Raw genomic sequence first — 16,556 nt, forward strand, 5'->3', positions numbered from 1 at the left:
CATGCATTCCCTGAACAATGTAGCTGCTTATCTTGACGCTGACATCTCTAAAACGACTGCCAGCATTTTCAAATCCGTCAAGTTGCGTGGCTGACAGACGGAAAGCCCGAAAGGATAAAATCACGGCAACTTTGTTGTTGTCTGCTCAGGGTTACGCTTATCTGCTCAAAGTTTGCTTTCCCTTATCGCCTTAAAAGCCAAGTGAAATGCAGACATGTCTCCGCATACAGACATATTTAATAAATTAGAATACGAGTCTCATTTTGTCAGATACCAAAGATTTTCAAAGCAGAGCTCCACATTTTTCCAGAAATGCCCGTTTGGTGGTTCGGTGGGCTTCTGTTAGGTAAACATCTGTGAGATGTTAGCGGCTTCAATCACTTTAGCAACGAGGTCAGCCATGACAATATTTTCCCAGATCTGCTCAACGTTGTCTCCTTTATTTACCTCCCGGCTTCCTTTTTTTTTTTTTTTTTTGGAATAACCTTTCACTGAGATCTTAAGACGTCTCCAGATCACTTAAGCCGCTGACCATGTGTCATAACAGTGGACAGGATTAGGCACATTCTCAGCTTTTATGGGTTACGTTGTGGGAAAGTGTGCTTAGCAAAAGAACAACCGGCGTCACTCAGAGAAGGTCCAGCTGAAACAGACCAAGGAGATGAAAATTTGATTCAAACGTTTCTCCAAACACAGAATTAGAGATAGAGTTGAAAGCAAAAGATGACTTGAGAAAACGTCACAAAGTGGGATCAGCAATGTCAGCAAAATCTTGACTGGTTTTCATAGTAGATAAAGTACAAATAAACTTCGAAGGACGATTTTCATGCGAATGGCAGAGTAAACACGCGTCATGCAGTCTCTGGTATTAATAATGCGCTGATGCGTCTACATAATTATCCTGGTAATTCATTGAGTGAAACTTTTGTGTATTGCTGTTTGGTTTGGTCTCCATCTTTGTTGCTAAGAGCTAATCCCTGTGCTGTTTCTGTGCTTTATTAAGACGTCAGTCACACAGACTGGGTGCTTTAGCGAAGTCCGACCGTTCTGCTCTTACATAAAGGAAACACTTCTTCTCTAAAGCAACCATTACTTTTTTTCCTTTTCAAAGTTTACAAAGAGTGTTTTAATCACGGGCCATAAACGGCCACTTTGACTCTGATAATCGCAGTGTTTTTGATGCCCGTTGGCAAAGAAATATGGTTTAGTGGATTAACTGGAAAGAAATAAAAATCAGGGTTATGGAGTGTGAAAGACAAAACTGTTAAAGCTGCCTTGACCTCAACACTTTTGATATGCACAATGCTACTCGCTGTAGTCATCTAAAAATAATACTCACGTTGAGATTCCTCTTTCTGGCAATTTAAACTTCATAATTAGTCAAAGGGCCAACAAAGAAACACAACGATGAGCCCATGTCTAAGGTTTATTTAAGAATTATCTAGAAATGTGTGGTAAGAAGCCGGAGCAGCTGGAATAATTAGCTGCTGGCTAGTCTGAAGGAGCTGAGTGGTGGAGCTGCTCTGTGAGGCGGAAGTTTGGAAACATCAGCTCTGAGGAGGAGCTGCATCTCACTGGCTGCAATGGGTGGACCTGGGCTAGGTCCACCCAGCATTTCTGCACAGCTGAATGGTTGCCATGGAGATTAAAGAATTTTTCAAAGATGCATGGCATAATCAAAGCAACACTCCAGGTATGTTTTTGATGAGGGAATAACGTTATAATATGACCTTGTATGGGTTTTGTACAAATCATAAAACATTAAGAAGTTTCCACACTCCATACCACAAATGTTTTGAACTGTAAGAAACATTTTGTGTGAAAATGTGAAAAAAAAGTGAAAAAAAATCCCCAAAACCCATCATATAATTGATGGGTTTTGGGGATATCACAACATAAAGAAAATAGAGTATCACGTCAAATAGAACATAAATAAACAAACAAGCCTCTTATGTTGAGCTCTAACATCAGAAGCATCATAATATAGATTCCAGGACCTTCTGTCAGCCTGAAAAGAGTTAAACCAGATGTGTGACAGTCCTTAGATTCTTTCTGTCCACGGGAACGAGCTGCTGTCTGGATCCATGTTACCACTCAGAAAGAGAAAAGTTTACACCTCTGAACATGGAGGAGAATCACTCTCTGACTAATGCGGCGATTTTTCCTCAGACATTTCTTGCCAACACACCTGGAAACATTATGTGCTTCTAAAAGCTTTTACCATTCATTGGCAGCGTTTACATAATAATGTATTATTTTGTATAACTGGAATGCTTCAGCAAACAGCCATCTTAAGCTGATTGCACATCTAATTAAACCAAAATCACAACAACAATGATCACAATCAGTTCCTCAGCCTCCCACAGGGGGGATGGTGTGATTAACGCTGGATTTCCCTTAATTGGAAATCCATATGAAAGATGTATGCTTATATTGCATTGTTTCAGTGGTATAGTTGGATGGCAGCTCCTTGTTACCTTGGAAACAGAAGGATTGGTCCTTTAAAATAGACTGGAAATTGGACTTTAATGCACCTGCAGGCAACGAAAATACATAAGCATATCAAAAACATTTCAAAAAAGGTTAGATTTGTTTTTAAAAGGTAATACATTACATACACCTTCGCATAGATAAATAGCTCTTGAACTATTGACAACTTACAATTTGTCACTTTGCAAGCACCAGGGCCGGTCCAAGCCTTTTTGGGACCCTAGGCAGATTTTTATTTGGGAGGCTTCCCCATACCAACAGGCCAGCAGCAGATGATTTATCATTCCTAAGCTACATCATTTGTAATTAGATTACATCATACCAGTGTGTTTATGTCTGCTAATTTAAACCTTACAGGAATAGGAAGTTAAAAAAATATTTGGATTTTGCAACACAGAGTGGGATTGAAGTGTGCCATATTATTTTAACTGTTTGAAAGTAACACCAGCTAATAAACACTGCCAACAGCAGGAAGAAATCAACCTATTTTATGTGTAACAACTATAAAAATAATGATAGTTTGGTGCTGTTTAGGACCTAAGCAGCTGCTTAAGGTGTATTCCCACTAGCCATGTTTAGTCCACTTTAATCAGACTCTCGTTCATTTGAATAGAAAGTCCAGTTCAGTTGAGGAAGTATGAGTACATAATCAAACAAAAAAACCTAACTTTAGTCAGCCTACAAACCTAGGTCTCAGTTCAGTGGAAGCGTACTATAGCGTAGGGCATCCTGGGTAAATACAACCAAAATGAGCATGCGAGTCCAGTGACAGCAGGAGAAAAGACTTATGGTCTTTGGCCAAAGGCAAAAGATAAATACTAAAACCGCTAAAATCTCATGCTACTCCATATTTGTCTACATTTTGTGAAAAAAGGAAATTGAGCTCAGTGTCTTCTTCATAGACTTTTGTGTCATTTCCTTGACTGGTTATTGGTGCAGCGCCACCACAGGCGACGGTGGGAAAACAAGTTTTTAAAAACTGAAAATGCAACAAATGTTGCAGATTTTGGTCCCCAATCAGTCTGGACCATATGTGTGAAAACCTATAGTCCACTATTATAATATGAACTATTATAATACGAAATGGTAAAAATAATTTGGAAACAGCATCATTAGTTCTGTTTGTTTTTTTGGTGTATGAACTTTGGTTATGAATTTTTAATTTCTACTAGATGTTTTCTTTTTTTCAGAAACTTTGACTTACCAGAATAAACAGCATGATTATAGTTTGTTCAGTGACTTGCAAACTTCTTATACAGGAGGGATTGGGAATACTTCTTTGTTAAAGTCAACAGCAAAATCCCACTAGACAGTAGGCGCAATTTTATTCAGCAAGAAACGGAATGCTAAAATGCTTCCAACATTGAGGCTAAATATTATTTTTTACTTGCTGTAATGTGGAAGCTGTTGAATTATTTTGAATTTTAATCTAGAGATGTAAACTGATGCCTCATTTACATTTTTCGTGGTTTAATACACATTTTTGCTTGGTCACAAATAGCACGGCTCTTCTGAGTAGAAGCTGGGACACAGCTAGCATGTTTTCAGCATCACCTACCGTCAGCTAACAGCTGGGGACCTGCCCTGACAAAGTAACACCACCTCAGCAGACTCTGCCTGATGGAGCACAGAAAACAGAATGTGGCTTGAAGGGAACTAGTGCCGCGTTAGCTCCCGCTAGCCAACGTTAGCTCCCGCTAGCCAATGTTAGCTCCCGCTAGCCAACGTTAGCTCCCGCTAGCCAACGTTAGCCGCATCCTTTCGCCGCTGTCTGTTTCTCATTCTGACCGTGTGTCCTCTCCTCTCTGCCTGGTTTTTATGTCTCGCTGCCTCTCTGGGGGATTTTTATTTTTTTTTGCCGCTGATGTCTGCCCGTCTGCCGTTGGAAATCTAAAAAGTGATAAACAATGTTCAAAAGCGTTCTTTGAGGGCGAGTTCAAAGTCAAGTCTTCGCAGGCCTCCTTTTTCTTCCCCTGCCTCTCCACACGCAGCTTATATATCAATATATTTATCTCCTCGCCGCTTCTCTTTTTATTGTCTCTCCAGAGTTTATGGTAGTCTATTTCATGCTCCTTCCTGCTGTCAGCGGTGGCATACTGCAGCCCCAGCCAGCTGCTCTGGTTAAACATGGCTTCGCTGCGTCTGCTTAGCGGTTTTGTTCAGCATGACCACCTCTGCTGTCCTGCCGGAGCCAAAACATTTTGTGTTATGACAGCTAAAAGTAAGGGAGCGTAATTATGGCAGCATAGTAACCTGAGTGTTTCTGTGTGGGCAACAGCAAACACACACGCACACACACATTTAAATAGACTGCATCCAAAATAGAAGACCACAAATAACACACAGTAGTAGAAAGACCTTTGAGAGCACTTCTGGGCAAACGACTCTCTTTGAAGGATTTGAGAAACTGAGCGAAATGTGATTTGAAAGCCTTCATTTTTCTTTAGACTCTGTACACAATCAGGCTTTTGACAAACACTTTTTAGCTGCTACAGCCTGTCTGAAGACCCTCTTCGAACATGCTACGACCAGGGGTGATGTAAGGGGGTACGGCAGGGTGCTGCATACCCCTAAAAGATTTAGCGGGGGTACGCAGTACCTGCAAGAGAGGAGCGGCTGTCTGCTGTATAAAATCAACGGGTTTACTCTGCAGCCGTGAGTTCTCCCACTAATCAGCCGTGACTGATTAGTTTTTCAAGAACAATCTAAAACATGACTTAATCAGTTAATAAATAACTTTTTTCCCATTTCATACCGTTTCTGAACTGTTCGTGCTTTGATCAGGGCTGCAACACGTCGATCGCAGAAGGTTTTGAGTCGATCTCGGCATTAGGTGACAAACTGAACGCAGCCAGGACGCTGAGACCAGCACGTCCTCCTCTGGTTCGCTTAAAACATTCTTAACTTTATTAAAGAACAACAAAAAAATCAATAAAACATGTTCAAATTAATGACCCAACAACAATAAAAATCTCAGTGATTATTGTGTCAACAAGGTGTTGCGCAATTCTGTGCGTTTCGGTTCCATTACCAAAATAACAGAGCAGTTTAAAATTTTAAAATCAACTAATCAACCACCGCTGTGTTCATGAGAGGCTTATTAATGATTGCAAAATAAATATCAAGCCTGCAAACCTGGTATCGTAACGGACTGAATGTTACGTTTTTAACGTAACAGAGTCTCTGGTCGACTTGTGGAGCGCAGGAGGTTGCCATGGCAACAGGTGTGCTTAAATGACAGAAAGAGAGAGAGAGAGCAAAAATGTGTGAGTGGTTTAGAGTTGATCACCTGTTTATGTTGTTTTACCTTTGTTTTCCTTTCTCATGGCGCTTTACAGCCGCTGTAGTTTCTGAACATTCAATAAACGACAAACTTGGACTAATTACCTCGTAAATTGTGAGTATACATCATTTACAACAAACATCAAATACGGTAAATATGTTTCATTAAGTATTTAACAAACAAATGGCTTCTACCGCGATAATTATGTGAAATTAAATTAATTGTCTAATATTAAAAAAAATAGTTTGGTGCTTTCGGGCTCAGAGTCTGAGAGGCTTTTCCTTTATAAAACACTTTTTTTTGCCTCTTATTTAGTGGAAATATTGAAGTTGATGAGACTTTCTCCAAAATAATAACCTTTTCCAACCTTTTCAGCGCCACTGTTGAAAATGAGGCTGTAACATTCACAAATGACATTGAAATAAAATCCAGTCCAACATCTGGTTTGAAGTGATTCTCTGGAACCTGTTGGAGGAAAAATATCCCAACCTCAGAAGATGTGCTTTTAACCTAACAGAGCTCTGTCGTTCCTCCTATTAGTATGAGAGTCAGGGTGAGGAGGCGCCATGTCAGGAAGAGAAGTGGAAGCTGCAGGATCTTCAGAACAAACAGGTCATAATGCTGAGCTACTGATTATTCCTCTTTCTGGACACAGGATCAATATAATCAGTTTAGAAGCTAAAATTAATGGTTCTATGCCAGACATGGAAAACTGGGATGCACTCCATGCCATGATGTTCAGAATTTAGGTCTCATGGCATCTCAAGGTGTCAACATTGCAGCCAGTGGGCTGAAGGAAATACAGCTTTACTTTGTAGCAATTCAAGAGCTACCCAGCTTTAATCGCTTTGCAAAAAAAATTATCAGCACAGAAACTCCAAAGCACATAAAGAAGCAATGTATATATATTAGGGCTGTGTAATCATATCGATTTTGCTATATATATCAATATTTTCTTTCCTAGAAAAAAATCGATATTCATCTGCAAGTACCGTAACATCCAACTGTCACCTTGCTCACTCACTGCTTGCTTCGCCAGGAGAGTGATTCGGTCATCAGGCTTAGAGTGATTCCTTCAGATGTTAAGTGTCAAGCTTAAAAAGGTATCAAGCTATTCAGAGCAGGGTCCTTGGTGCACTTTATTTATTTTACAAATGCATGTAAGCTACAGTTTGTACTGTTTCAATTAAAATAAACATGTTTTCTCACCACTTCTTTGATTCATTTTGTCCAGCTGTCGACTTTAAGTGTGTATCCAACCAGAGCCAGGTATTGTGTAGTTGGTGCTTTTAATCAGTTTTCAGTTAAATTAATTTAATCCAACTCTATAAATCACAAAATGTCAAAAAATATCACTCTGTCCCTCTAAAATCTTTCAGAAAATCGCAAAAGTGTATTGAATTGTATCGTTTGCTGAATATTGCAATATATATATATATATCGTATCGTGAGCAGAATATCGCGTATCGTATCGTAAGATTATTGTATCACTACAACCCTAATATATATATATAAAAAATTATTATTATTTTTGTCATAGTACCCCCAAGAATTTAAAACTACTTTCACCCCTGGCTACGACTGTTTGGAAGGAAGAGCAATGAGTCCCATGCAATACACTTTTTTAGATTTTCAACGGCATTAAAACATGCGTCCGCACACATCGAACACTCTAATAAACGAAGCTGGTATTAATATAAATCTGATTTAAAAGACCATGAGACACACCACTTTTTATTTATTTTTTTTAATACAGTCAAATGTTAAAATCCAAGTCCTGTTAAAAAAAGGTATGAAGGCTTTCCATTCGGATCAGTTACATGGTACCTGACCCTTTCTTTGTTCCTATTCCTGTTTACAGCTGTCAGCAAACACCCAAGTAAAAACTAGAGATGCACCAATCTGATATTAATATCTGTATCGATACCGATATCGAAAAAATCAGTCTTGATTGGGTATTGGTGTCAATGTGCGTGATCCGTAAGAACAGATCCATTCATTCAGCCTATTTCTGTGTTTTGTACTCCAGCAGCATCATGTTTTATTATTAATTTACATTATATTTAGAATTCATAATTGCAATTCCTGAAACATTTGCTACAGTTTAGTTTTTACAATGTAGTCAACTTATTGACTACGTTGGTCAATAGGTTGACCAACGGATAATAAACTGGATAAAGTTTCAGTTTATTTATTTAACACAGACTGTTTTATTGCACTGACTGAACAAATTAAAGTTATTTTTACATGTTTGACCAAGCGACTGAAGATGTTGGTGTGCTTCAATGTGTTGTTCTGGTTTAAACTGTATTAAACATTCTGGGAATTTTTAATCAATTTGAACTAAACTGATCTTATATCATAATTTCTCTTTCTTTTAGAGCTGGGCCTTCCATTCTCACGATAGTCTGTTTGGACAGGATTTCCATATTCCAGACCTAAACCTCTAAAGGCGCCGGGTCTTACTTTCGATGGTCCGCTAAGCCCCGGACCATAATCTTCTTCAATATCAACGCCCTCATTTTCACTCTCACTCCTATCTATCTCTGCCTCAGTCTCATCCAGACTCCGACTGATAAAACCCCCAGAGTGAGATCACTGGCACCCAGGTCTGTGTGTTTTCACAAGTGCGTAACTGAGCGCTCGGCGCAGCCTCTTCGCTCCGCTCTGTCCGCCACAGCATGTGTAAAACAAAAAGCAACTTTGAAGACGGGGCGTTAAAGTCCGTCGGGCCGACCTGCTTCAAAGCCGTGGCGGTATTACATTTGAATCCTGGGGGATTTAGTGGGTCCTGCTTGACTACTGTTGTTCAAAGACGAACTCCAATCTGCCTCACAAGTGTCTCTCCATTTCGGCCGGCCTCTTCCCATCTTTGCCTTTATTTAGTTATAATTTGCTCAAGCTGGGCGTGCTCTTTCAATAAAACATTTCACTTAAAATGTCTCGACAAAGCATCTGTTTTTGAAACCCGAATTACAGATCAGAAATCCCAGTGTTTTTGTTCTATTTGAGTCCAGACGATTCATCTTGTAGTCTAGAAAGAAAACAAAAAAAAAACTATTCGATACAGTGCCTTGCAGATGTATTCACACAAATAGATATTTTTCCTACTTTTTGTCTTGATTATACCGTAAACTGCAGCATATTTGTAATTATTGCTGTCCCGGACCGATATTGATAAAGGATATCAGTCTGATGTCAGCCAGAAAATGAGTATCGGATTATATCAACCTCATATAGAGCAATATCGCAGCTCCAGGTATATTCAGACATTTTTGTAAGCTGTTCATAAAAGCTGCGACGCCTCATATTTTCTTGCTTTATTTGACTGTATATGACAACACATTCTTGCCACCATCTCTTTACTTTTAGTTCACACTACTAACATTTTATTTTTTTTTGATGGACTGCAGTGTGTTCAGCAATGCTTATGCACCACAAACACAAAACAGACAAAACCTGCGATCATGTCAGTTGATAATCTTGTCACAACTCATCCTACGACTGAAAGCCACAGAATGAGGAAGTTGTTACTCCTCTGACGAAAGCCCTGAAAGCAAACTGAAGCTGTGCTGCCACAAGCCTTTCACACAATGCTGCCAGTAATTTACCTCATTGATGAGACATATTCTACTTCATAATGTGAACTTCACGTAAACGTGTAGAGTAATGCATGCTCTGGTCAGATGAGACCAGAATTAAACTTCCTAGTTTGTGTGGAGGCAAACTAGCAAGGCACACAACCCTGAACACACAATGTCCACCGTTAAACATGGTCCTCCTGTGGGGAGAACAATAAGAAGGTTGATAAAGTTAAACACAAAGTAAACCTCCAAGAGGCCGCAAAGGCCTTGAATCTCGGAAAGATGCTCACCTTCTAGCATAACACCATCTGTTTCCACTGATCATGTAATTGTGCAATTTGACATTTATAAAAATTTTTGGGCTGAATCAAAGTTGGATTATTTCTCCAAGCTGCAATGGAAACAGTGCTACCCATTCAGGTAGTGATGGATAGAAGCAGTCATTCGTAAGGACCGGCAAACTCTTGTTGACTTCGCCAATTTGCAGCAAACGCTTTTTACAAAGGTAAGAAGATCAATATTCATAAGTAAGCAGAATTTGTAAAATGCAATCAAATGTTACTTAGCGTAGAAGGTATGCGTCTAATCATCAGCAACCATTGAGAAAAAATCAGGTAGCCTACCATGTACGAAAAACATTGGTCAGTATCTAGACTTCTGTACATTATTAAAAATAATAGTGGATAAATGCAGCAGGTATGAAAAACCACAAATGCAAAAATTCAATCATATTCCAATCTATTGTTAATCTATTAACGTTAAATAAAAAAATATTACTTATTATTTAAATATTTAGTAGGGCTGTGTAAATATCGTTTTTGCGATATATATTGATATTTTCTTTCCTAGAAAAAAACAACCAGGACGTCACACCTGATGTTAGTTTCTCCAGCCCCGCTGCTCGAAGATGATAAAGTTGCTTTTGGAGAGGAGCTAAAAACATCTAATTTGGAAGATGAAAAAAAATCCCAGAAGGCATAATTAGTGACCATTTTGAGGATGGTGAAATTGAACTGAGACTGAACATGTGTCCTGATGTGTTCAGTGACTTGAATTTATGGGATAAAAGAGTAAAAAGTTTTGACACGTTTCCTGGTTGCAGGTTTCTCTCCGGCTTCCTGCCACAGTCTGAATCATGGTTGTTTGGTTAATTGTTCTCTAAATTCTTCTGAGGTGTGAATAAAAAATACATTTTGTGAATAAAATATAAAAAATAAAACATCAGACTTGAACAGTGGCTCATTTGGTGGCACTGTGGCCCAGCCTGGGGTTTAGATAATCAATGGGTGATGGAGGAAAATTCAAACTGGTTAATAAATAATAATAATAATAATAATAATAATAATAATAATAATAATAATATACATAATATGTAATGCATATATAATATACAACATTATATATGCGCCCAGAAAGCTTATTTTAAAATATATTATTATTATTAAGTGGTCAGTGATGTAAAACCGTCTTTCCACTGGATTATGACACTTTATGATCCCAGCTCTGTAAGACCATCTGACCACTGACTACTGGATCACAGAAAATTTGCAACGTCTGTTTTCAATTGAAAATGCTGCTATGATTTTACCTTTCTGGTTTTCCAGACGTCCTGCTGTGTGTCGACTTCAGCATTGCTCAAAAAAATAATAGTATCAGCATTTTTATCAGTTTTTGGGGATTGAGGGCATTTTTTTTTAATGATACCATTATTGAAAGTCCTTTTACTTGAAAGTCCTTTTACTTCAGGAAGTGTATCACAAAGTGAAACACATTATGTAGCCCTTCTATGTTCATCTGAGCTCCAGTGGGTTGACTTCATGACTCACTCAGGTTCACCGTATTTATTATAACAAAAGAGGAAATCAAGTCGCTGGTCAGCATCAGCCCAGCAGCTTCAGCACCTATATATTAAATACAATAAATCACCAAATTGAAAGCAATAGCTTCCAATGAGCTATTAGCAGCAGTTAGCAGTTGTAATATTAAACATAGCTAAAATGCACAATGTCAAAAATGTTCAGTTTAAAGCATATGGAGGGATTATTTGTAAACACAACGGCAGAAAGAGCTGGGATACCATGGCTAATGTTACCTGCAGTATTCTTGCTGTTTTAGCATTAGCTAGCGTGTTGTCAGTTAATGTACTGCTGACGTGACGTCGACTGATAATCCCTTGATACAAAACATAGCAAAAATACTCATGAAACACTGCATATGATTGCATTTGTCTAAAATATATGTTAAAATATAATACTGGTAAAAGAAACGCAGAGTTGATCCGAACTCAACAGAAAAAGTGGGGGACATGCAGTCAACTGGTTGCTATGTTAACCACCAACTGTCAAGGGCAGCATAACTTACTACACCAATAAATCTCTGGGGAAACAACTTATTAACTAAACAAAATGAATTTTATTGAATAAAACATATTTTGACAAGCTGGACATCTATAACATTGCTAAGATAAAATCCTGTTACAGTTACACACAGATATTTTATTTCTGTTAATTGTGAGAGCTGCAGCTCGGTTCGATTCAGGGTCAAAATTGCAGCATTTATTACAGTTTCAGCCCTGCAGGTCCCCGAGTTACCTCATGTAAACAATTGCTTATTTGCTGTGACGTGAGCTCAAAGTGCAGCACTACAGTTAGCTTACCAAAGCATTGTGTTTAAGTCTGTTCCGGTGTGAAGGGAAACGTTATTTATCACGCGAGTCTGTGCCTGGCGGGAATTCAGGTGAAGTCCGAGACTGGATCAGATCAACACACACGTCAGGAGGGTTTCTAAGCTAGCCGTTTCCAATTTTGATAAATTCTGCCATCTATGAGCTCCAACTAGGTGTGATACTTCCAAACATAAATTAGCTGGACTTGTAGAAGTAGAAGCCATGGCTATGCTGGCAAAAACAACTTGGGGAAAACAATCACATCCCTAACTTTCCGACGTCCGTCTTGTCGCCTCGCGTGGCTAAGGGTCAGCAAAGTATCTAATAATAATTTCTAATCTGGTGTTCTGTTCCCAAACAACTGCAAACAAAACAAAAATGATGAATAGTTTTGGATTCCTTCTACAGGATATTTAAGAATATGCTCACCGACTGGATAATGTGTGAAAACCTCACCTCATGATCTGAACATTAGGTACTGACTTATCTCATGGATCCCTACATGTGTTGTTACACCCTTGCTAAGTGGTGTAGTTGAAGCCTGTGTAATTCTGTTACCTGGTTTCACTCAACCTTAAGCACTCATCTCACTGAATTCCTTCCCAGCATTTAAGGTGTGCCAAGACAACTTATTGCAACACACGTGGGAGAGCGCAGCAACAGTTCTTTCTGCGGCCACACCTTGGGCTAAAGGGAGACAAGAAATGACGGATATTAATTGCTGATCAGCTCAGCTGCAGACTGCGGGATTTGCGCCGACGTTCCCCCCTGCCAGGTGTCAAATACCAGCGGAGAGAAATAATTAACAGAACGGCAGAGCATGGTAGGATCCGAGGGGCTTTCTGCAGAACGGGAGTCGTGTTTTCACGGCGCTCCGCCCACCGGTCCCACAGGTTAGTTTGGTTCAGTTTGGTGGTTCTAAAGTAAACAGCCGCTGAGCTCCGGTCTACTGTGACATGCTCCGTCAGGTTTTTGGATTGCTGAAATCTTGGCACGCCAAATAATTGGTGATTAACCACCTTTTAGAATAAAAACCTAGCAAGCACAGAAGCTGACACTGTTTTGTTTGCATGGTTTGACACACAGTTACCCGTTATCCCTTACATGAGCTGCTGGAGTGCAGCGAAAACCATTTTCAGGCCTTTCCACTGGATTAGAGCAAACATTTTTCACTTGCTACATTTCTGTTTACTGTATAATTGCGCAATTTGACATTTTGAAAATAAATTTGCTGTATGGAAACACTGCAATTTTGAAAAAAAAATCTTGTTTTTCGAAAAAAAAAAAATTTTTGAATCTAAGATGAGGCAATTTTTTGGCCATATTGAAATTAGTCTATTTCATAAAAAGTCAATGGAAGCATCACACCAGTCACATGATCAACAACCAGATGTTGCCACTGGGCAAACCATGAAGAAAAAGAATAGGAAGTGATTGGAGGGCCACGGCACGGCATGGTTTTAACACCTTATCATGTGAACAAACTCATGTGAGCGTTATTCTAATCATGTTTCAAATTTAATGGAAACAGTGCATTTGCAAAATTTCTTCAACGTTAGCAGAATATCGACAAAGTTTTGTTCACATTTGTAATGGAAGCAGCATTCCTGTGCTTAGGTCAAGTGAAAGGATTCTGGTTCTACACACAGAGGGAACCAAAGCATTGTTCATTTTGTTTTTCCACATTGTTTGATCTGTACTTTTCTTTTGTAAATTAATGGTTCTTTTAAGGTTTGTCAATACTTTTGACACTATTTATCTTTCCACCACAGCAAACGTGTCATGTTGTGAAGTGGTGATGATGGGCAGAAAGTGAATAACTTAACTTAAAAAATGTACATGGTGAGAGAAAACAGGAACCAGGTGCATCAAGATAGCAGGGCATAGCAGGAGAAGCTAGCAAGAAGTGAGTGAGTGGAACACAGGTGGTTACATACTGGTTGGTTGATCGCTGGAACAATGTAGAAGAAACAAGGTGCAGCTGATCGGGGAGAGCAGAAGGCAAGCTGAGGGAGAGGAACGGTGGAGTAGAGATTGGCGAAATGTAATTCTAATTGACTAAAGAATAACTAAACACAAGAAATAAACATGAACAACAATGAATAAGCACTGAGCAAAGTGCAGTAAAACAGAAGCAACCATAAAAACAACTAACCTAAGATCCTGATAAAACATGGATCTAAAAAGTAGCATTTTGCTCTCATCTGACAAGATTTCTCAAGCCTTTTCTCAACGAGGCCTCTGAGGTTTTTACAGTAATTACACTCAGATGGGCTTGATTTACTCATTATAGGACTTTTTATTTTGCGGTGTTAGGGCAGAGGGGTCTGAACATAAGTGCCAGGAATTTAAAAACGTTTTAACCCTTACAGCCCCGGTGTCTCTTGGAACAAATTATCTTGGGATGGTTGTTGTGTTCTTTCCATTTCGGAAAGATACATGATTTTGCGTCTGTCACATAAAATGCCAATAAAATCTGCTGAAATCTGTGGTCGCAATGTGTCAAAATGTGGGAAAAAAATAAAAAAGTTAGGAAGTGTGTGTTATTAAAAAGAGGTTACATAAAAACACATTCTCACTTTAAAATATTTGACGTTCTAATTGTCTTTCAAATAAATGAATTTTCTTTTTTTTCACAGAACAAAACTAAATGATAGGACTTGAAGAATCATGACACATTCACCTTTTTTTTCTTATAATATACACGCCCTAATTGTGAGATACACACTCAAACAACTCCCAACAACCCACACTGAACCACAAGTCCTGGCTGCGGATCATTTCAGCCACCAATTTCTTGTTGGGAAGCCAGATTTCTTCCCTGCACATGCTTGCGTGAAGGGAGCCGTGAAGGCCCTCCAAATGTTGGGCTCCATGGGAAAAAACAATCAGAGGACCCTCAGATAATGTGGGGTCAACAAACTGCTCCTGTTTCTGTTGTCGCCAGGCGGATTTCTGAGCTCGGAAACGTGAGCTCCTCTCATTCCGCTTTCAGATGAGTTACTGCAGATAATTAGTCCTCATTTTACTCGACATGAGAAGTTACACAACAAAACAATAGAGAGGGAGGGGAGGAAAAATGTTTAATTCATGGCATTTTTGCGGCTGTTGACTTGCAGACAAACGACGGAGCAATTATTGCTCTGGAGGAGCCGTCGCTTCCTGCTGTTCGGCTGCATCAGATCTTCACGCCTGACGCCGGCCTGGAGGTGCAGCTTGTGTGGTTCCAACATCCGATAATTGCTGCGCACTCTCGACGCCATCCTACAAATCAGAGGAACCCGCGTCGGTGCACCACTCCAGCAGATGAAGATTGCCGTTGCAGCTCCTGGCAAAAAAGAGATTATTGCTTCAACCTGCAAAGTTAATAACGCAGGACGGTGCCAGCGGCCTGATTTCAAGGGCTTGGCTTGAACCGATGACCCCAGCGTTCAAAAGGAGTCAGGGCGATGGCGAAATAAAAACCCGGGTCCTTTATTGGAGCGTCAGGAGAATTGTTGGGCGATCTTTGAGGTGTCACCTGGCGCCTGGCAGCGCAGTCGTAAATGCTGTGAAGCTGCTGTAACTACTTTAGGTGAAGGGAAAAAGGCAAACAATTCCCACAACAATTCCAGTGTTTTTAATGAACACATTTTGACCTAACAGATTTTACAATGTTCTGCCAAAGTATTCCTACCTTTAGTCCTTTTCAACATTTTGACATTGTCTCATTACAACCACAAATTCTGCTTATTCCACAGCTTTGTGTGTGTGTGTGTGTGTGTGTGCGTGTGCGTGTGCGTGTGTGTGTGTGTGCGTGTGTGTGTGTGTGGGGGGGTGTGCGGGTGTGTGTGTGTGTGTGTCAGACCAACAAAAAAAGGTTTGTCTATATCACCCCGATACCACTGAATGCTTTTCTGCACTACCAACTGCTTTAACATGTCGTCCAATTAAGGGGAAAAAAAAGTTAAATATTCTTTTTATCAGAGACCTTTCACCTTAAATCAAATAAAATAAATTTGCCACATTCACAGCACAAAAGTTCACTTTAAAACATTTTATAAATAACTGGTGTAACTGTTGTTTCTTTTAAATGGTAATAATTTAAAGGCCATCTGCAGTGGTGGATGGACTCACTAAAAACTGTACTCAAGTAATAGCACTGCTTTACACAAGTGTGAGTAAAAAGTATCCATCCAAGAAATCACTCAAGAAAGAACAAAAAAGTATTTGATTGAAAAGCTACTAAAAGCGGCAGAAGTGTGTATTTTCCAGGCATATAGTGGCATTTATAACATAACTATTCACTATATTAACTTCAGTTGTTATTGGGCCTCTGTAGCTTTAAGAAGCTCCTGCTCTTTCTGAAGCTCCGGCTTCAGGAAGTCATTACAACATCGCTCTTCTATTAACCCTTTATCGACGTTTTTACCAGTATTTCAGGAGCCACTTCTCATTACGAGCTCAGCAGACACGCAGGTCCACCCGGTGTTTGCTAATAGCTGCTGGCTAGTTTGAAGGAGCTGAGTGGGGGAGTGACAGGGCAGGGCTGCTC

The 16,556-nt window shown here is 39.5% G+C and overlaps 2 long non-coding RNA genes across 3 annotated transcripts in view; both read right to left on the reverse strand.

The window, feature by feature from the left end:
- Positions 1–8,618: 8,618 nt before the first annotated feature.
- On the reverse strand, positions 8,619–9,908 carry LOC103458161 (uncharacterized). The gene is made up of 3 exons (XR_532547.2): positions 9,648–9,908; positions 9,385–9,554; positions 8,619–8,807 (listed from the first exon to the last, which is right to left on the reverse strand). It is a non-coding gene; the product is annotated as an uncharacterized LOC103458161 (long non-coding RNA).
- Positions 9,909–15,088: 5,180 nt separating this feature from the next.
- The window catches only part of LOC145550042 (uncharacterized), a 36,378-nt gene continuing 34,910 nt past the window's right edge, over positions 15,089–16,556 (reverse strand). For both annotated transcript variants that reach the window (XR_014085894.1, XR_014085893.1), the window contains exon 3: positions 15,089–15,350. This is a non-coding gene — a long non-coding RNA (uncharacterized LOC145550042). The remainder of the gene's footprint in view (positions 15,351–16,556) is intronic.

Source organism: Poecilia reticulata, chromosome 22 (assembly GCF_904066995.2).
Source record: "Poecilia reticulata chromosome 22, P_reticulata-male-v2, whole genome shotgun sequence".
Lineage (NCBI taxonomy): Eukaryota > Metazoa > Chordata > Actinopteri > Cyprinodontiformes > Poeciliidae > Poecilia > Poecilia reticulata.